General features: G+C 36.9%; 1 pseudogene; it reads right to left on the bottom strand.

The window, feature by feature from the left end:
- Window positions 1-8,484: 8,484 nt before the first annotated feature.
- LOC125124547 (olfactory receptor 2T33-like) lies at window positions 8,485-18,400 on the bottom strand (annotated as a pseudogene).
- Between the last annotated feature and the right edge of the window lie 1,109 nt (window positions 18,401-19,509).

Genomic DNA, 19,509 nt, shown 5'->3' with positions numbered 1-19,509 from the left:
TCTTTGGAATGAAATCACAGGCCAGTTTTAAGTAGGGTTTGGTTATACTCCTTTTCATTGATTGTGAATTATACATATATTATTTAAATTCTTCAGCCTGAAACTTATATTCCTTCCTTGCTCATATTTGTATGCAGACTAAATATATGTGTATCAATATGAATACATGGATTTTAATTTTTTTTCTTTTTATGGCCACATCTGTGGCATACGGAAGTTCCTGGTCCAGGGATCAAATTGGAGATACAGCTGTGTCACAGCCACAGAAACACAGGATCCAAGCCACATATACAAACTACTCCACAGCTTGTGTCAACTTGGGATAGTCAATCCACTGAGTCTAGGGATTGAGCCCACATCTTCATGGACACTATGTTGGGTTCTTAACCTGCTGAGCTACAATGGGAACTCCAGATATTTATTTTATTCTTTGAATTGTTACAATATATTCTACATATATAAATATATATTTTTCTACTTAAAAGCTCTAGCCTTGGTCATTGAGTGCTCTTTAGTGGACTCCTATGTCCTTTTGACATGCCCTAAACCAAGTGGGTTTTTTATTTTTTTATTTTTTATATTTTGATCTATTTATCGTTTCTAAGGCCAATCCCACGGCATATGGAGGTTTCCAGGCTAGAGGTTGAATCGGAGATGTAGCCGCCAGACTACACCACAGCCACAGTCACGCGGGATCTGAGCTGCGTCTGCGACCTACACCATAGCTCACAGCAACTCCGGATCCTTAACCCATTGAGCAAGGCCAGGGACCGAACCCTCAACCTCATGGTTCCTAGTCGGATTCGTTAACCACTGTGCCATGATGGGAACTCCCCAAGTGGGTTTTTTCAAAACACATCCTTAATTTATGAAATTACAAGATGCTATAGGTCCATCTGCATAATTCCAACCACAAACATAGAATTAGCCATCTCTCCATAATGCTTTAAAATGGCTTTAAAATTTCATTTTGCTGAAGAATGATATTAGAAACAAAAGTCAAGACACTAGATATGATTATTGCTACAGTAGATGTCATGGTTTCTAAAGCTTTTCAAGGGACACAGACAAGGCATAAATCTGTGTGGTACCAAATGAATAAAAACTTAGGTTTGCATATGTAACAACATGTATATATATTATGCTAACATGAAGTTGTAATGAATAGATACCATCTCTGTCTTTTTAACAGGTGGATCAATCTAGTGTCTGTTCCCCTTGCTTATTCATAAATTCCACTCTACTATTCCACTCTACTTCTACTCTAATATTGTGAAAACTTGCTCCCACCACCCCCTATCTATTCACTTTATTTTTCCATTTATTACTCACATGTAGCAGTATTAGAATTATTAGTCTGTAACACTGTATGAACTTTATCAGTAGAATGCAATATATATGTGCCACCTTTTTTTTTTTTTGGTTTTAGAGATTTCACTCATTTCTTAGGTCAGAACCTTACCCTACATTCCCCTCAGTGAAGTTATTTCATAAATTTGCCATTCAGTTAGATTATGTTGTCACTATCTTCATATCCTTCTTGGATGTGTTGATATCTTCTTTTAAAATTTTTATGTACATTGAGGTTCACTCTTTCATCATTAAAAATTTGTTAATTTTTGAAAGGCACATAATGTCATGTAGCCAATATTGTAAGAAGAGGAGATTTATCTCCTTAAAAATGACTCTCTTCATGTAATTAACCTATCCTTCCTTCCACCTTCCCCCGTGGGAATTCCTCATCTTTCTAAGGTTGCTATAGAGTGACCTTTTCCAGAAAGTCATGAAATTAGAATGATACAAGTTATACCCTTCTCAGACTAGCTTCTTTTACCTCATGATATTGATTTTAAGTTTATTTATGTCTTTAGAGATAATCTAGTTTTTCCTGTGTGAATTTTAGGTAGATTTTCAAGGATTTTTGCACATTTCATCAAGTTTATATCCCAGAATTGCTTCACTGTATGCCTAATTATATTTTTATGTAGTGATCCCTTTTAATTTTTCAAATTGTTACTTTGTGAATTTTCTATTTTTTCTTCTTGGTTAGCAGGATAAAGTTTTATAACTTTTAAAAACCAGTTTCTATTTTATAGATTCAATTGCTTTCACATTTCCCATACTGTTGATTCTCCTTTATTTTTTATTTCTTTTCTTCTATATGTTTTACATTTTCAAATCTATAATACATTGTTATTAACTATAATCACCATACTACATATTAGATACCTACAGATTATTCATCTTCTAAGTAAAAATTTTCATCACTTGACTGATACCCCCCATGTTTTCCCCTCCCATTACCTGGTAACCACCACTCTACTTTCCATTTCCATGCATTTGCTTATTTTTGGATTCCACATGTAAGTGATATATAGTATTTGTATTTTTTTCTCTTATAATTCACTCTGGATACTACCCTTCAGTTTCATCTGTCTGGTCACAAAAGATAAGATTTATTTCTTATCATGGATGAAATTATATAGGGCATATCTTCCTTATCTACTTAGCAGTTGACAGACATAACTCAGGTTGTAAAAGGAATAATGCTTCAATAAGGATAGGGGTATAGATACCTTTTTTAGAGCTTGTTTTCATTTTTTAAGAGACTTATAAGAAGCATTTCTGGATCATGTAGTAGTTCAAATTTTACTTGTTTGAAGAATCACCACAGTTTTTTTTTTTAATTATTAGTATTTTTTTAAATAAAATATAGTTGTCTTACTGTGCTGTGTTAGATTCAGTTTACAGTAAAGGTAATTTTTTTATCTAATATATATATGTGTATGTGTGTATATATATAAACATATATATATATATATTTCAAATTATCTTCCTTCATAAGTTGTTGCCAAATATTGAGTAGATTCCCCTGTGGTATGTAGTGGGTCCTTGTTATGATGAAATATATTCCATCTATACCACTTTGGTTAGAGTTTTTACCATGAATGGTTGTTAAATTTTGTCAAATGCTCTTTGTGTATCTATCAAGATGATCACGTAGTTTTAGAATTTTATTTTCTTATTGTGGTGTAATACATTGATTTATTTGCATATATTGAAACTTCCTTGTGAACTTGAAATGAATCTCATTTGGTAGTGGTGTGTAATCATTTTAATGAATCATTGGAGTCAGTTTGCTAATATTTTGTTGAGAAGTTTTGCTTGTATATTGATCAAATATATTGGCCTATAATTTTCTTTTTTGGTAGTATTTTTGTCTGGTTTTGGTATTAGATATCATAGAATGTCTTTGAAAGTGTTTCTTTTTCTTCAATCTTTTGGAAGAATTTAACAAGGATTCATTATATACTCTTTTTTTTATGGTTGGTAGAATTCACCTATGAAGCCATTTGGTCCTAGACTTTTGTTTGTAGGGATTTTATTATTATTATTATTATTTATCCAAATTTCATTCCTAGTGATTGATCTGTTCAAATGATCTATTTCTTCTTGATTCAGTTTTTGTGGGCCATGTGTTTCTAGAAAGTCATCCATTACTTCTAGGTTGTCAAATTTTTGGCATATAATTATTCATAGTATTCTCTTTTTAATATTTCTGTAGCATCTGTTGAAATTGATTTCTCCTTTTGCATTTCTGATTTTATTTATTTGGATTCTCGTTCTTCTTGGTGAGTCCTACCATAGGCCTATAGATTTTGTTTACCCTTTCAAATAACCTGTTTTATTGATTTTTTTCTGTTTTTTTTTAATCTCTGTATTATTGATTTCCTCTCTGATATTTATGGTTTCCTTCCATCTGCAGACTTTAGGTTTTGTTTTTTCTTGTTTTTGTTAATTCTTTTAGGTGATATCTTACTTTGCTGATTTGAGATTTTTTCTTGTTTTTTTGAGGAAGGCCAGTATCACTGTGAAATTCCCTCTTAGAACTGCTTTTGCAGCATCCCATAGATTTTTGCATGTTTGCATTTTTATTGTCCTTTGTCTCAAGGTATTTTTTTATGTCCTTTTTAATTTCCTTACTGACCTTTTTTTTTTTTTTTGGTAGTATGTGTTTTGTCTTCATGTAGTAGTTTTTTTTTTTCTCATTTTTTCCCTGTGATTGTTTTCAGATTCATTCATTGTGCATTGTAGATCAGAGAAGATGCTTGAAATAATTTATATACTCTTAAAGTTGTTGAGGTTAGTTTTATGTCCCAGTAAGTAGTCAATGTAAGAGAATTTTCCATGTACACTTGAAAAGAATGTATATTCTGTTTTTTCTTTGTTTGGTTAGTTGGTTGGATGATGTAATGTCTTGAAAATATCAAGTAAGTCTAACTGTTCTGTTGTATCATTTAGGATCTCTGTGGTCCTGTTGATTTTTTGTCTAGAGTATCTATCCATTGATGTGAGTGGGGTGTTAAAATCTCCTGCTATTATTCATTCCCATCGATTTCTTTTATGTCTGTTAGTATCCGTGTATATGTATTTGGGTGCTCCTATATTAGGGGCATATATATTGACAAGTATAATATTCTCCTCTTGGATTGATTCTTTTTAACATTTAATAGAGTCCATCTTGGTCCTTCATTATGACATTTTTTAAAAGATTTTGTCTGATAGGAATATTGTGACACTTTCTTTCCTGTCATTTTCATTGGCATGAAGTATCTTTCTCCATACCCTCACTTTCAATGTATATGTGTCCTTTGCCCTAAAGTGAAGCTCATGTAGGCAGTGCATTGTAGGCTCTTAGTTTTTTATCCAGTCTGCCACTCTGTGTCTTTTGATTGGAACACTCAGTCCATTGATATTTAAAGTAATTTATTGATAGGTATGTGTTTATTGCCATTTTAAACCTTGTTTTCTGGTTGACTCTATGTTTGTCCTTTTTCCTTTCTTTTCCTTTTTGTGGTTTGATGATTTTTTTTTAATTGTATGCCTGTGTCCTCTTCTTTTGGCTTTTGTGAATCTATTATTTCTTTTTGATTTGTGGATGCCCTGGTTTTTAAGTATGTTAATATTCCTATATATGCTTGATTCTGACTGATAGTCATAAAGGCTGAAGCACATACTAAAAAAGATCCTAGATTTTCCTAAACTCCTTCCTCACTTTTTATGATTTTGATCTTTCACATCCTCATTTTTATCCTGTTGTTCTTCTTTGTTTTTATCATCACCTTCACAAATAGTCTTTTTTTCTTTTGATGTGTATATTGCCTTAAGTGATGACTTTCCAATTGTGATTTCCTCCAACCAAACTACATCCTATAATCCTATATCTTCTTATGTCTTTCCTTTTTTTTTTTTTTTTTTGCTTGTCTTAGAAATTCTTTATTTCTCCTTCTATTTTAAATTATAATCTTGTTGCTGGGGAGAGTACTATAGACTACATTTTTTTTCCCTTTTAGAACTTTGACTATATCTTGTCACTCCCTTCTTCCCTCTGGCCTGTACTGTTTCTATAGAGAAATCAGCTGATAGCCTTATGAGACTTCCCTTATAATTAACTCTTTGTTTTTCTTTTGCTGCCTTTAGAATTCTCTCCTTTATCTTTAATTTTTTGCCATTTGTATTATAATAGGTCTTGTATAGTTATGTTTGGGTTTGACTTGTTCAGGGCCCTCTGTGTTTCCTGTACCTGGTTATCTGTTTTCTTCTTTAGATGTGGACATTTTTCAGTCTTAATTTTCTTCAATACCTTTTTTCTTTCTTCCCTTTCTTGGATCCCTATTATACTTAGATTGGCATACTTTATGTTATAACATAGATCTCATGTTGCTTTCAGTTTTGTTTTGTTTGTTTGTTTGTTTTTTCCATTTGACTTTCTGTCTGCTGTTCCAATTTGGTGATTTCCATTATTCTGTCTTCCAAGTTAATGATTTTTTTCCTCTGCCTTACCTATTCTGCTGTTCATTCCCTGTAGCTTAGCTTTTGACTCTGCAAATGAGTTGTCTAACTTTTTTTGGCTCCCCTTATTATTTCTGGTTTCTTTTTAAAGTAATCTGCCTTGCTGTTTATAGCCATTCTTAATTCCTTCAGTATTTTTATTACCTCCTTTTTGACTTGGTATCTGTTGGAATTCAGAGGCCTCTTTTATTGTTTTCTCCATCAGGGGACTTCTCTCTCTCTCTCTCTCTCTCTCTCTCTCTCTCTTTTTGTTAAGGGCTGTCCCCATGGCATATGGAATTTCCCAGGCTAAGGGTCAAGTTAGAGCTGCAGATGCCATCCTACAGCACAGCAACAGCAATGCCAGTTTTGAGCCCCATCTGTGACCTATACCACAGCTCATGGCAATGTCAGATCCTTAACCCATTGATGAGCCCAGGGATTGAAACTGCATCCTCATGGATACTAGTCAGATTCATTACTCCTGAGACATGACAGGAACTCCCAATTCTCCTATTCTTTTAACTGGGAATGATTCCCATGCTTCTTCATTTTGCTTATATTTTTCTGACTCTCTTTGCCCCAAACCCAGGCATCCAGCTCCTGCCCAAGAATCCTGAGCTGCCCTGTGCCAGGCTGTGGTATCTGTCACCTGTGTGACTCTCTCTCTGCTTTGCCCTCTTCAGACTGGCTGCTGCACTTTTCTCCTAGGCTTTGAGGCTCCCTCTCCATTGTGCACAATGTCCTCACTAGTTAGGTGGTCTCTCATTGTGCAGATTCTTTCCTTCTTTCATAGTTCCCTTTCAGGAATGCCAATTATGATTCCTCTTTTTTCTCTTCTTTATCTCTCTGTCTTTTTTTTTTCTGCTTAGTAATGTAGAGGGTTTATTGCCCTTTTTTGGAAATATACGTCTTCTGCCAGCATTTGATAGATCTCCTGTGAGATTTATTCTAATATAGATTTTTTTGATATATTTGTGGGAGAAGATGAGCTCCAATCCTACTCCTCTGCTATCTTGACTCTTAATTTTATATACACCTACTTAAACTAATAATTTTCCCCAGTCTAGAGTGTAGTATTTTACAAATGAATTTAAAAATTGGTATGTATATGCAGTATAGCATAACTTAGGCATAAAAAAGAATGAAAATTTGGCATTTACAGCAATATGGATAATCCTGAAGAATAGTATGCTCAGTAAAATAAGTCAGACAGAAGAAGAAAAATACTTTATGATATCACTTACACCTGGGCTCCAAAAAATAATACAAATGAGTGTATGTAGGAAAACAGAAACGCACTCAGAGATTAGAAAAGAAATTAACAGTTACCAGTAGGGAGAAAGAAGGTGGGAGGGGCAAGTTATTTTTGTGAAATTAGGAGATACAAACTACTATTTATAAAATAGGTGAGAAATAAGTTATGTTGTATAGCATAAGAAATTATAGCCATTGTCTTGAAATAACTTTTAAGAGAGTATAACCTGTAAAATTCTGAGTCACTATGCTGTACACCTGGAACAAATATAATATTGCAAATCAACTATACTTCAATATATAAAGAACTTAACTAAAATTCAAATTTTAAGAATTTTTGGCAAGAGGCTATTTTAATTTGACTCTTTGTATCTAAAGTAACAATCCCTTAGATAAAAATGTGTACAGTATAGGTCTTACTCTTTCTTTCTTTTGTCCTTTCTGTCTTTCATTTTTTGTTTGTTCTCTTTTTTGAAAAATAAATTACCCTAAAAAAATCTGCAGAGATCACAAGTGTGAGACTTCTCAAAGACATTTAGATTCACTCCCCTCAGTTAACCAAAAGTATTGAAACCTTTAACCCTAAGGTTTTCCTTGTGATCAAAGATAATTTTTATTATCTGTAGAACAGTCAATAGAAAGTAGATATTATTCATTTTAACATGTGACCAAATACTTAGATTTCTTTGTTTTTGCTCCAAACACTGGTATGAATAATATGTGTAAATTTTCTATGAATTTCATCAATTCTTTTTAACAGTGTTTTTTTGTTTGTTTGTTTTTCAGATGAAATATTTGCTTCTTCATGATTAATGCATAGTTTGACAATATGTAAATGTATATACTCCAATTTGATTATCTTTTACCTAAAAGATTTTTAATTACATAATCACAGAAAATAATTCCCCTGAAAATGTTTTGACAAATATTTCCTGCAAACCCCTTATATATTTTATATTCATGTTGATTGTTCATTTGAAATTTATTTCATCAAAATTATGTGAAGGTCTATACTGTTTTATTCAAAGTAATTATGCACTTTTTAAATAATTCATCTCTATCATTTTTAATTATTTTATTATAAATAGCAAAAAAATTGAAAATATACAAATTACATGGTTGAATCTAGTATATGAGGTGCTACAGTGCCTCAAACACTCATATTGCTGAGGTCCAATGTTCAGAAAAGAAAATATTATGACAAGATAGAAAAGCATGACAAATGCAATATTTAATTAATATGAAAAATACAAATAAATACTTTTAAAATTCAGTGCAATCTGGGAAAATGTGAGCAAAATATACAAAACATGCACAATACACAAAACATATATCATTGCATAAATCTAATTTGAGTGATGCCATTCTGGCAAATAATGCTCACTATGGAGACTATCAAAATAGTTTCTCAAGAAACTTTCTCAAAGCCCCCTTGACCTCTTTATTTCTCACACTGTATATAAGGGGGTTCAACACAGGTGTGAAAATGGTATAAAAGGTAGAGACAACCATGTCGTGGGCCACTGAAGGGTAGGATTTGGGCCACATGTAGATAAACATGATGGTGCCAAAGAAGAGCCCCACCACAGCCAGGTGGGAGGAACAGGTGGAAAAGGCTTTTTTCCTGGTGGCAGTGGACTACATGCGGAGCACAGCAGTCAGGATGAGGCTGTAGGATACCAAAATGAGAGATGATGGGATCAAGAGCATCATAATGCAACAGACATACATGAAAAACTCAAAAATCGTCGTGTCTGCACAGGCAAGGCTCACAAAAGAAGTGGTTGATTTCCCAAGAGTGGCAGTAAGGGAAGCTCAGGGTGGCACCAGCCTGTATCAACCCATCTACTCCGCCCAAAACCCAGAAGCCTGCTGTCATGTGCAAGCAGAGCTTCTGATTCATGAGGATTAGGTATCGCAGGGGGTGACGGATAGCAACATAGCAGTCATAGGCCATGGCTGCTAAGAGGAAGCACTCGCCCCCTCCCAGAGTGAGAAAGAGGAATAGCTGGGTGCCACAGCCAACAGGAGAGATGGACCTGCTGTTCATCAGGTACTTGACTGCCATTTTGGGGACAATATTAATTTACTAACAAATTGATTTTTAATCAGCAGATTAATTATCATACTCAATTCCTTGATGATTCAGTTACCTAATCAGTCATATGAAATTACTCAATTTATTACAGAAAATTAATCTGAAATGCAATACCACCTCTGTATCCAATACGGAACATTTCAGTTATTTCTAGATTAATTCTCTCGTCACTAAAGCTTCTAGCTTCCAATCCTGTCATCTGTTATCTATGGTAGTAAATGCAGATGTAGATGCAAATTGCTCTCTTTATTATGTGACATTGACTTTGCCTTGCAAAGCAAACTTTTTTTTTTTTTCCCACTGTAAAGCAAGGGGGTCAGGTTATCCTTACATGTATACATTACAATTACATTTTTTCCCCCAGCCTTTCTTCTGTTGCAACATGAGTATCTAGACAAAGTTCTCAATGCTATTCAGCAGGATCTCCTTGTAAATGTATTCTAAGTTGTGTCTGATAAGCCCAAGCTCCCGATCCCTCCCACTCCCTCCCCCTCTCCCTCCCATCAGGCAGCCACAAGTCTCTTCTCCAAGTCCATGATTTTCTTTTCTGAGGAGATGTTCATTTGTGTTGGATATTAGATTCCAGTTATAAGTGATATCATATGGTATTTGTCTTTGTCTTTCTGGCTCATTTCACTCAGTATGAGATTCTCTAGTTCCATCCATGTTGCTGCAAATGGCATTATGTCATTCTTTTTCATGGCTGAGTGGTATTCCATTGTGTATATATACCACCTCTTCCGAATCCAATCATCTGTCGATGGACATTTGGGTTGTTTCCATGTCTTGGCTATTGTGAATAGTGCTGCAATGAACATGCGGGTGCACGTGTCTCTTTTAAGTAGAGTTTTGTCCGGATAGATGCCCAAGAGTGGGATTGTGGGGTCATATGGAAGTTCTATGGATAGATTTCTAAGGTATCTCCAAACTGTTCTCCATAGTGGCTGTACCAGTTTACAGTCCCACCAACAGTGCAGGAGGGTTCCCTTTGCTCCACAGCCCCTCCAGCACTTGTTATTTGTGGATTTATTAATGATGGCCATTCTGACTGGTGTGAGGTGATATCTCATGGTAGGTTTGATTTGCATTTCTCTTATAACCAGCGATGTTGAGCATTGTTTCATGTGTTTGTTGGCCATCTGTATATCTTCTTTGGAGAAATGTCTATTCAGGTCTTTTGCCCATTTTTCCATTGATTGATTGGCTTTTTTGCTGCTGGGTTGTATAAGTTGTTTATATATTCTAGAGATTAAGCCCTTGTCGGTTGCATCATTTGAAACGATTTTCTCCCATTCTGAAAGTTGTCTTTTTGGTTTCTTTTGGGTTTCCTTTGCTGTGCAAAAGCTTTTCAGTTTGATGAGGTCCCATGGGTTTATGCTTGCTCTAATTTTTATTGCTTTGGGAGACTGACCAGAGAAAATATTCATGATGTGGATGTCAGAGAGTGTTTTGCCTATGTTTTCTTCTAGGAGTTTGATGGTGTCCTGTTGTATATTTAAGTCTTTCAGCCATTTGGAGTTTATTTTTGTGCATGGTGTGAGGGTGTGTTCTAGTTTCATTTCTTTGCATGCAGCTGTCCAGGTTTCCCAGCAAGGCTTGCTGAATAGACTTTCTTTTTCCCGTTTTATGTTCTTGCCTCCCTTGTCAAAGATGAATTGACCATAGGTGTCAGGGTTTATTTCCGGATTCTCTATTCTGTTCCATTGGTCTGTCTGTCTGTTTTGGTACCAGTACCATGCTGTTTTGATGACTGTGGCTTTGTAGTATTTCTTGAAGTCTGGGAGAGTGATGCCTCCTGCTTGGTTTTTATTTCTCAGGATTGCTTTGGCGATTCTGGGTCTTTTGTGGTTCCATATAAATGTTTGGATTGTTTGTTCTAGTTCTGTGAAAAAGGACATGGGTCATTTGATAGGGATTGCATTGAATCTATAGATTGCTTTGGGTAGTATGGCCATTTTTACAATATTGATTTTCCCAATCCAGGAACATGGAATCTCTTTCCATTTCTTTACATCTTCTTTGGTTTCTTTCATTAAAGTTTTATAGTTCTCGGCATATAGGTCCTTTACCTCCTTGGTCAGGTGTATTCCGAGGTATTTGATTTTGTGAGGTGCAATTTTAAAAGGTATTGTATTTTTGTATTCCTTTTCTAATATTTCATTGGTGGCATACAGAAATGCAACTGACTTCTGAATGTGAATCATATCCTGCTACTTTGCTGAATTTATGAATCAGTTCAAGTAGTTTTTGGGTTGAGTCCTTCAGGTTTTCTATGTACAGTATTATGTCATCTGCATATAGTGAAAGTTTTATCTCTTCTCTTCCTATATGGATGCCTTTTATTTCTTTTGTTTGTCTAATTGCTGTGGCTAGGACTTCCAAAACGATGTTGAAGAGCAGTGGTGAGAGTGGGCATCCCTGTCTTGTTCCAGATTGGAGTGAGAAGGCTTTCCATTTTTCCCGATTGAGTATTATATGTGCTGTGGGTTTGTCATAAATGGCTTTGATTATATTCAGGAATGTTCCCTCTATACCCACTTTGGCAAGTGTCTTGATCATGAATGGATGTTGGACTTTGTCAAATGCTTTTTCTGCATCTATTGAGATGATCATATGATTTTTGACTTTTTTTTTGTTAATGTGGTGTATGATGGTGATTCATTTGCGTATGTTGAACCATCCTTGTGAACCTGGGATGAACCCAACCTGGTCATGGTGTATAATTTTTTTGGTATGTTGTTGGATTCGGTTGGCTAAGATTTTGTTGAGAATTTTTGCATCTATATTCATCAATGATATTGGGCGATAGTTTTCTTTTTTGGTGGTATCTCTGTCTGGTTTTGGAATGAGGGTGATGGTGGCATCATAGAATGTCTTTGGGAGTATTCCTTCTTCTTCAACCTTTTGAAAGAGTTGAAGGAGGATGGGCACCAATTCCTCTTTCTATGTTTGATAAAATTCACCTGTGAAGCCATCTGGTCCTGGACTTTTATTTGTAGGGAGTGATTTTATGACCTCTTCAATTTCATTTCTAGTGATCGGTCAGTTTCTACTTGATTCAGTTTTGGCAGGGTGTAAGATTCTAGAAAATTGTCCATTTCTTCGAGATTGTCAAACTTGTTGCCATATACTTGTTCATAGTATTCTCTTATGGTTTTTTGTATTTCTGCTGTATCCGTTGTGATTTCTCCTTTTTCATTTCTAATTTTGGTTATTTGGGTTCTTTCTCTCCTCTTTTTAGTGAGTCTGGCCAGGGGTTTGTCAATTTTGTTTACCTTTTTAAAGAACCAGCTCTTGGTTTTATTCATTTTCTCTATTGTTTTTTGAGTCTCTATTTTATGGATGTCTTCTTTGATCTTTATAATTTGCTTCCTTCTGCTGACTTTAGGCCTTTTTTGTTCTTCTTTTTCTAATTCATTTAGGTGGAGGGTTAAGTTGTCCATTTGGGATCTTTCTTCTTTTTTGAGAAAGGCCTGTATTGCTATAAATTTCCCTCTGAGCACTGCTTTTGCAGCATCCAATAGATTTTGAGCGGTTGTGTCTTCATTACCATTTGTTTCAAGATAGTTTTTAATTTCCTTCTTGATTTCCTTTTTGACCCATTGGTTTTATAGTAGCATGTTGTTTAGTCTCCATGTAGTAGGTTTTTTCTCTTTCCATTTCCCATGGTTGATTTCTAATTTAATGGCATTGTGGTCTGAGAAGATACTTGAGATAATTTCTATGCTCCTAAATTTGTTGTGGTTAGCTTTGTGTCCCAATATGTGGTCGATTCTTGAGAATGTTCCATGAGCATTTGAGAAGAATGTGTAGTCTGATTTTTTTGGATGTAGTGTCCTGAAGATGTCAATGAAGTCTAACTTTTCTATTGTTTCCTTTAGGATCTCTGTTGCTTTATTGCTTTTCTGTCCAGAGGATCTGTCCATTGATGTGAGGGGGGTATTAAGGTCTCCTACTCTGATTGTATTCTCATCAATATCTCCCTTTATGTCTGTTAATATTTGTTGTATGTATCTGGGTGCTCCTGTATTTGGGGCATATATGTTGACGATAGTAACATCCTCTCCTTGGATGGATCCCTTAATCATTAAGTAGTGTCCTTCTTTGTCTTTCTTTATGTCTTTTGTTTTAAAGTCTATTTTGTCTTTCAATCTATATGTATCCTTTGTCCTAAGGTGAGTTTGTTGTAGGCAGCATATTGAAGGTTTTTGCCTTTTTATCCACTCAGCCAGTCTGTGTCTTTTGATTGGGGCGTTCAGTCCATTGACATTTAAGGTGATAATTGATAGATGATTATTTATTGCCATTTGAACCTCGTGTTCCAGTTGATTCTATGGTTCTCCATTCTTCCTTTCTTTTTTTTTTTTTTGGTTGGATGGTCTCCTGTTATTATCTTCTTGAGTGTATTTTTTATTTTTCATTTTTTGTGAATGCAATATTTGGTTTTGGCTTTTGGTTGCCCTGTTTTTTAAGTATGCTAACCCCTTCCCATAATTGTGTGGTCCTGTAAGTTCAAACCCTTCATTACTATATTAAAATTAAGAAGAGAAATATACAAACAAACAAACAAACAAAAAGGGTTATTTACTTCCTAACATCCCTTGCCCACATTTTGTGGTTTTGATGACTCTTTTTTATTTTTTTATTTTTAATTTTATTTTGTTTGAAGCATGTTCATGATTAAATCTGTATGCTGGCTTATTTGAGTGACTGCTCTCTAACTGCGGTTTCCTCAGTCCTAGTTCTTCCTCTTCTTCTTTTTTTTTTCTTTTCATTTTTCTTCCCTTTCCTTCCTTTCTTTTTGGTCTAGAGAAGCCCTTTCAACATTTCCTTAACCTGGGTTTTGTGTTGCTGTATTCTTTAAGTTTTTGTTTGTTGGAAAAAATTTTTATTTCCCCTTCTATTTTAAATGATATTCTTGCTGGATAGAGTATTCTAGGTTGCATATTTTTTCCTTTGAGCACTTTAAATATCTCTTGCCATTCCCTCCTGGCCTGTAGTGTTTCTGTAGAGAAGTCAGCTGATATTCTTATGGGGGTTCCCTTGTAGGTAACATTCTGTTTTTCTCTTGCTGCCTTTAGGATCCTCTCTTTATCACTAACTATTGTGGGTCTGTTTGGGTTCAGTTAGTTTGGGGCCCTCTGTGCTTCTTGTATCTTGAACCCAGTATCCTTTAGATTTGGGAAGTTTCCATCGATAATTTCTTCAAATATATTTTCCATCCCCTTATCTTTTTCTACTCCTTCTGGAATTCCTATTATGTGTAGATTGGCCCGCTTTATATTATCCCATAAGTCTCTTATATTGCTTTCCAGTTTTTTGATTCAGTTTTCTGTCTGTTGACCCGATTGAGTGATTTCCATTATTCTATCTTCCATATCACTGATTCGTTCTTCTGCATTATTCATTCTGGTTTTTACTGCCCGTAGTTCAGTTTCCATCTCTGCAAATGAATGTTCTAGTTTTTCTTGGCTCCTCCTTATATTTTCTAGTTCCTTTCTGAGGGTGTCTGCATTACTGTTCATATCTTCTCTTAATTCCTTCAGTATTTTCACTATTTCTCTTTTGAACTCCAGGTCTGTCAGACTTCAGGGATCTGTTTCATTGTTGACTGTTTTAGGTGAGTTCTCTTGTTGGTTTGACTGGGGGTGGTTTCTCTGCTTCTTCTTCTTGCTTGTTGTTTTCTTTCTCCTGAGGGAGTTGTACTCTCCGTTATTGGGCAGTGTTTGTCTTGTCACTGCCGTGGAATATTTCCTGAGGGCTGGCGTTGTTGGTCAATCTTTTTTGAGGCAGTGTGGCTTTTCTGGAGTGTTGATGGGGCTAACAGTGTTTCTTTGAAGCAAAAGAGGACTTCCTGAGGGCAGACAGGACTGGGAGGTCCACACCATGATGGTAGCAGATTTCCCTGGGTCATGCAGAGCTTGCTCTGGTGTGTTTAGGCTGTGGGGTTCTTGCAGGGGGTTGGTGGTGTTGGGCAGCTGTTCCTCAGGAGTGCAGCACCCCCTGGGGCTGGAGCAGCTATCTGGGTCACTGAGAACCTAAGAGGCTCTTCCCTCGGGCAGCCCAACTCAGAAGGATGGCCTGAGAATGTAAGCGGATCTTTTCACAGTCTGGCTGAGCTTGTTGCAGCTCTTCTGGGCTGCAAGGGCTCTTCCAGGGGGCTGGTGGTGCTGAGCAGCTATTCCGTGGGAGTGGGGCACCCCCTGGGGGCTTGGGAAGGTATCAGGGCCACTGGAAACCCAAGAGGCTCCTCCCCAGGGCAGCCCGACTCAGAAAGACCGTCTGAGATCTTTTCCTGGCTCGGCCAAGCTTGTTGCAGGTTTTCTGGGCTGCAGGGGGTCCTGCCTGGAGCTGGCAGTCCTATGCAGCTGATCCTCTATAGCTTGGCACCCCCTGGGGGCTTGGGAGGGTAGCAGGGCCGCTGGAAATCCAAGAAGCTCCTCCCAGGGGCAGCCCAACTCAGAAAAACCATCCGAGAATTAGGCAGATCTATTCACTGCCTGGCTAGGCTTGTTCTAGCTTTTCTGGGCTGCAGGCCTTTTCTAGGGGGCTGGTGGTGTTTGGTGCTGCTCTGCGGAAGTGTAGCCCCTCCAAAGGGCAAGCAGGCCTGTGCAGGGACAGCCCCTGCGGTGGTAGGCTTCAGGCAATTGTTGAGGCCAGCCCTCCTGGATGGCAGGCACCCCAAGTTCAGGAGAGCGTAGGGGGTAGCAGGGGTGGGTGGAGGGGATGCCCTGGGAAGCACAGCTTTCAGCTAGCTAGAGGGCCTGTAAGCTTGCTGTGGCATGGGGGGTATTCTATGGGGACCCATCCCTTCTTCTCTCCCCTCCCCAGCACGGGCGCAGACCAGGCTTTTCTCCCAGGTTCCCTCTGATGCAGCTTTCCTCTTCCCTGCCCCTAGAGTATTGCTCCCTTCCTCTGTGACAGCTTTGTTTTCTAGTCTCCCAGGCAGACTCTGCCCTGTCAAATGGTTTCTAGACCTCCCAAGCAGTCTCCCCTCCACCCCACCCCCCCAGCAGTGGACTAACCTCTGGAGCCTAGGTCTCGGTGCCCAGCCCTCACCCAGGCATCCCCAGGCCCTTTCTCAGGGGCTAACTTTCAGAGGCGAGGTCTCGGTGCCCAGCCCCCACCCAGGCATCCCCGGCCCTTTCTCGGGGACTAACCTTCGGAGGCGAGGACTCGGTGCCCAGCCCCCACCCAGGCATCTCAATTTTTGGTGACTGTGCCCGTAGTTCAGATGGTCCGTTCGGTTCTTGATTGACTTTTCCGTACTCCAACTTACTGCTACACTCTTCTCTGCATCTGGAGATTCCTCTGGTTCGTTTGATCTTTCCCCCATGTAGGTGACTTTCCAGGGTGCGGGATCCCTTTCTCCTCCGCAGTTCCCTTTCGGGAGCACCCATCCCACTCGGATTCACCTTCTCTCACTCTCCTCTTTTCTCCCATTCTGCCCCATAATGTCACGAACTTCTTGCCGTTATTGGAGTTTAGGTTCCTCTGCCAGCGATTTGTTGCTGTTCTGTGCGAGTCATTTATTCTGTAGATGTGTTTCTTTGTTGTGTTTGTGGGAGAGGGCGAGCATGTCCCCCTACTCCTCCACCATCTTGTTCTCTCCCAAAGCAAACTTTAAAAGAGAGGAAAAGAGTAGTGATTACCAGGATGATTTGTATGAGCTTTATTCATAGTTCAGGGTGTAGCTAATCTTTTCTTAGATTCTCTGTGAATTACTTGATAAGCAGTGAAAATTATGTGAATTGGTACCATATGTTTAAGAAATGTATACATTGCTTTTAGTGCTTAAGGTATATCACCCATGCCCATTATGTCATTAAAATATACACATGCTTTTTTAATCAAATGATATAATAATGTGCATGACAATATCATTTTTATTTCAATAATATGTATATTACATCTATTAGCTTAGGAACTTGTTAATTATTTATTCCATTTTATTGAATTGTATTTTTTTTTTTACTAGTAATGTAAAAGCAGCGGTTTTTGGCCTTTGGGAAAATGAATCTCTAATTTTTCAAAGCTATCAACTAATTTTTTTCAGCTCCCTCTCCATGTGTGGTATAGTCAGATATTGTTAAGTATAGTAAATTATAGCCAATCATAAAACAGTGAGAATTAATTTTAATTTATGGGTTATTGATTATTGATACTGAGCTAAAAATATTCATTAATCTCTTAGATTACTTCTTCAAATTCATTGAGAAAAAGTTTTGCCCATATGTTCTATTGAGTTGTTTGAATTTTCATTATAGATTTAAATACTTTCTTACTTATTTTTATTTATGTACACCATTATGACATTGTTTATATGCATGATAAATATCAATCCTCATCTATTTAAATTATTAACAATTTTTGAATTGTTACATCATTTCGAACCAAAATTTTCATTGAATATTACATGTATTTGAGATACTTATGGCTAATTTAATGTTAATGGGCTAGATACATTGGAAAGTTTGCTCATTCTAAACTATCTGACTATTATTGAGATAAACCTGTTTATTATTGATATGTACATTGTATGTTTGAATCTATGATCATGGTAAGCTGAGTGTAAGTTTTGAACTATCTTTTGCAGCAATGCTTATCAAATATAGTAACCATAAAAGGTAAACTGTTTGAAGTTCTTTTTCTTTTTCTTCTTCTTTTTTTTTTGTCTTTTCTAGGGTCACACACATGGCATATGGAGGTTCCCAGGCTAGGGGTCTAATCGGAACTGTAGCCACCAGCCTACACCAAAGCGACAGCAATATGGGATTCAAGCCACATATGCAACCTACACCACAGCTCATGGCAATGCCAGATCCTTAACCCATTGAGTGAGGCCAGGGATTGAACCTCCAACCTCACAGTTCCTAGTCAGATTCATTAACAACAGGAACTCCTGAAGTTCATTTTTCTATTACATGATATGGATTGGTGGGAGTCTGCCTTTATGAATTTGCTGAAATACATGCAATGTGATATACAATCCCTCTAATTAATTCAGCCCAGATTCAGGGCAAATATGGGAGACATGAATTACAGAATACCTAAATAACATGAACACAAAATTCCAAAGTCTTGTCAAAATTCACTTAGAAAATATTTTGTGGAAGGAGTGGGATGGATTGGGAGCTTTGGGTTAATAGATGCAAACTATTGCTTTTGGAGTGGATTAGCAATGAGATCCTGCCATGTAGCACTGAGAACTATGTCTAGTCACTTATGATGGAGCATGATAATGGGAGAAAAACGACTGTATACATGTATGTGTAACTGGGTCACCATGCTGTGCAGTAGGAAAAAAATTGTACTGGGGAAATAAAAATAAAAAATTAAAAAAAAATGAAAATATTTGTGAGATTTGGGCAGATCACTACCACCATTTTTGTTTTGTTTGTTTGTTTGTTTGTTTTTTGTCTTTTTGCCATTTCTTGGGCCGCTCCTGTGGCATATGGAGGTTCCCAGGCTAGGGGTCCAAACAGAGCTGTAGCCACAGGCCTACGCCACAGCCACAGCTGTGTGGGATCCAAGCCACGTCTGCAACCTACACCACAGCTCACGGCAATGCCGGATCCTTAACCCACTGAACAAGGCCAGGGATTGTACCCGTAACCTCATGGTTCCTAGTCAGATTCGGCAATCACTGAGCCACGACAGGAACTCCAGAGTCCGTTTCCTTATTTCTGATTCAGGAAGTTTATATTTTACTGGACTGTCTCCCAGCACTGGCTTCAGTTGCTCAGTTAGGGTTCAATTGTGCTCTCGATTTGAATCAGAACCATCAACTAACAGTCATCCTAAAGACCAGTTTCAACATAATTTTCATATTATGAGTTACTCTAATTATGATTTTGAAAGTCTTATGAGGATTTACAATTGAAGAAGAAATTATTTTAAACTAATAACATTAAAAAAATAGTTTTGGTAACATCAGATATTTCATTCATTCAGTCTTATATTTCCAAATAAAAAGTCATGTAAATGCCTATATATTTCATATTTAACCAGTAGGAAATTTAAAATCCAGAAAGTTATGTGACTCACTAATAATACACATTGAAAATTAGAGAGCTGATTGCAACTTTTGTCTTCTTGATCCTTAATTCAATAGAATGTTTGTCTTTGATTTTGTGAGATTGCAGGACAGAATTAAGGAGTAGCCTTCTTGAATTTGAATACCCATGTCACTGGCAAGTAGTTGAACAAATTTAGGCAATTTAAATTGAGATCTGTTTAAATATTAGCTTCATTATACAAAATGGGATGAAATATATTATTGATCTCTTTTAGGATTACTTGTTGATTAGAAGAGAAAATGC

This window comes from Phacochoerus africanus, chromosome 4 (assembly GCF_016906955.1).
Source record: "Phacochoerus africanus isolate WHEZ1 chromosome 4, ROS_Pafr_v1, whole genome shotgun sequence".
In the NCBI taxonomy this organism is placed as follows: Eukaryota; Metazoa; Chordata; class Mammalia; order Artiodactyla; family Suidae; genus Phacochoerus; species Phacochoerus africanus.
This window is presented reverse-complemented; position numbering and strand designations above follow the sequence as displayed.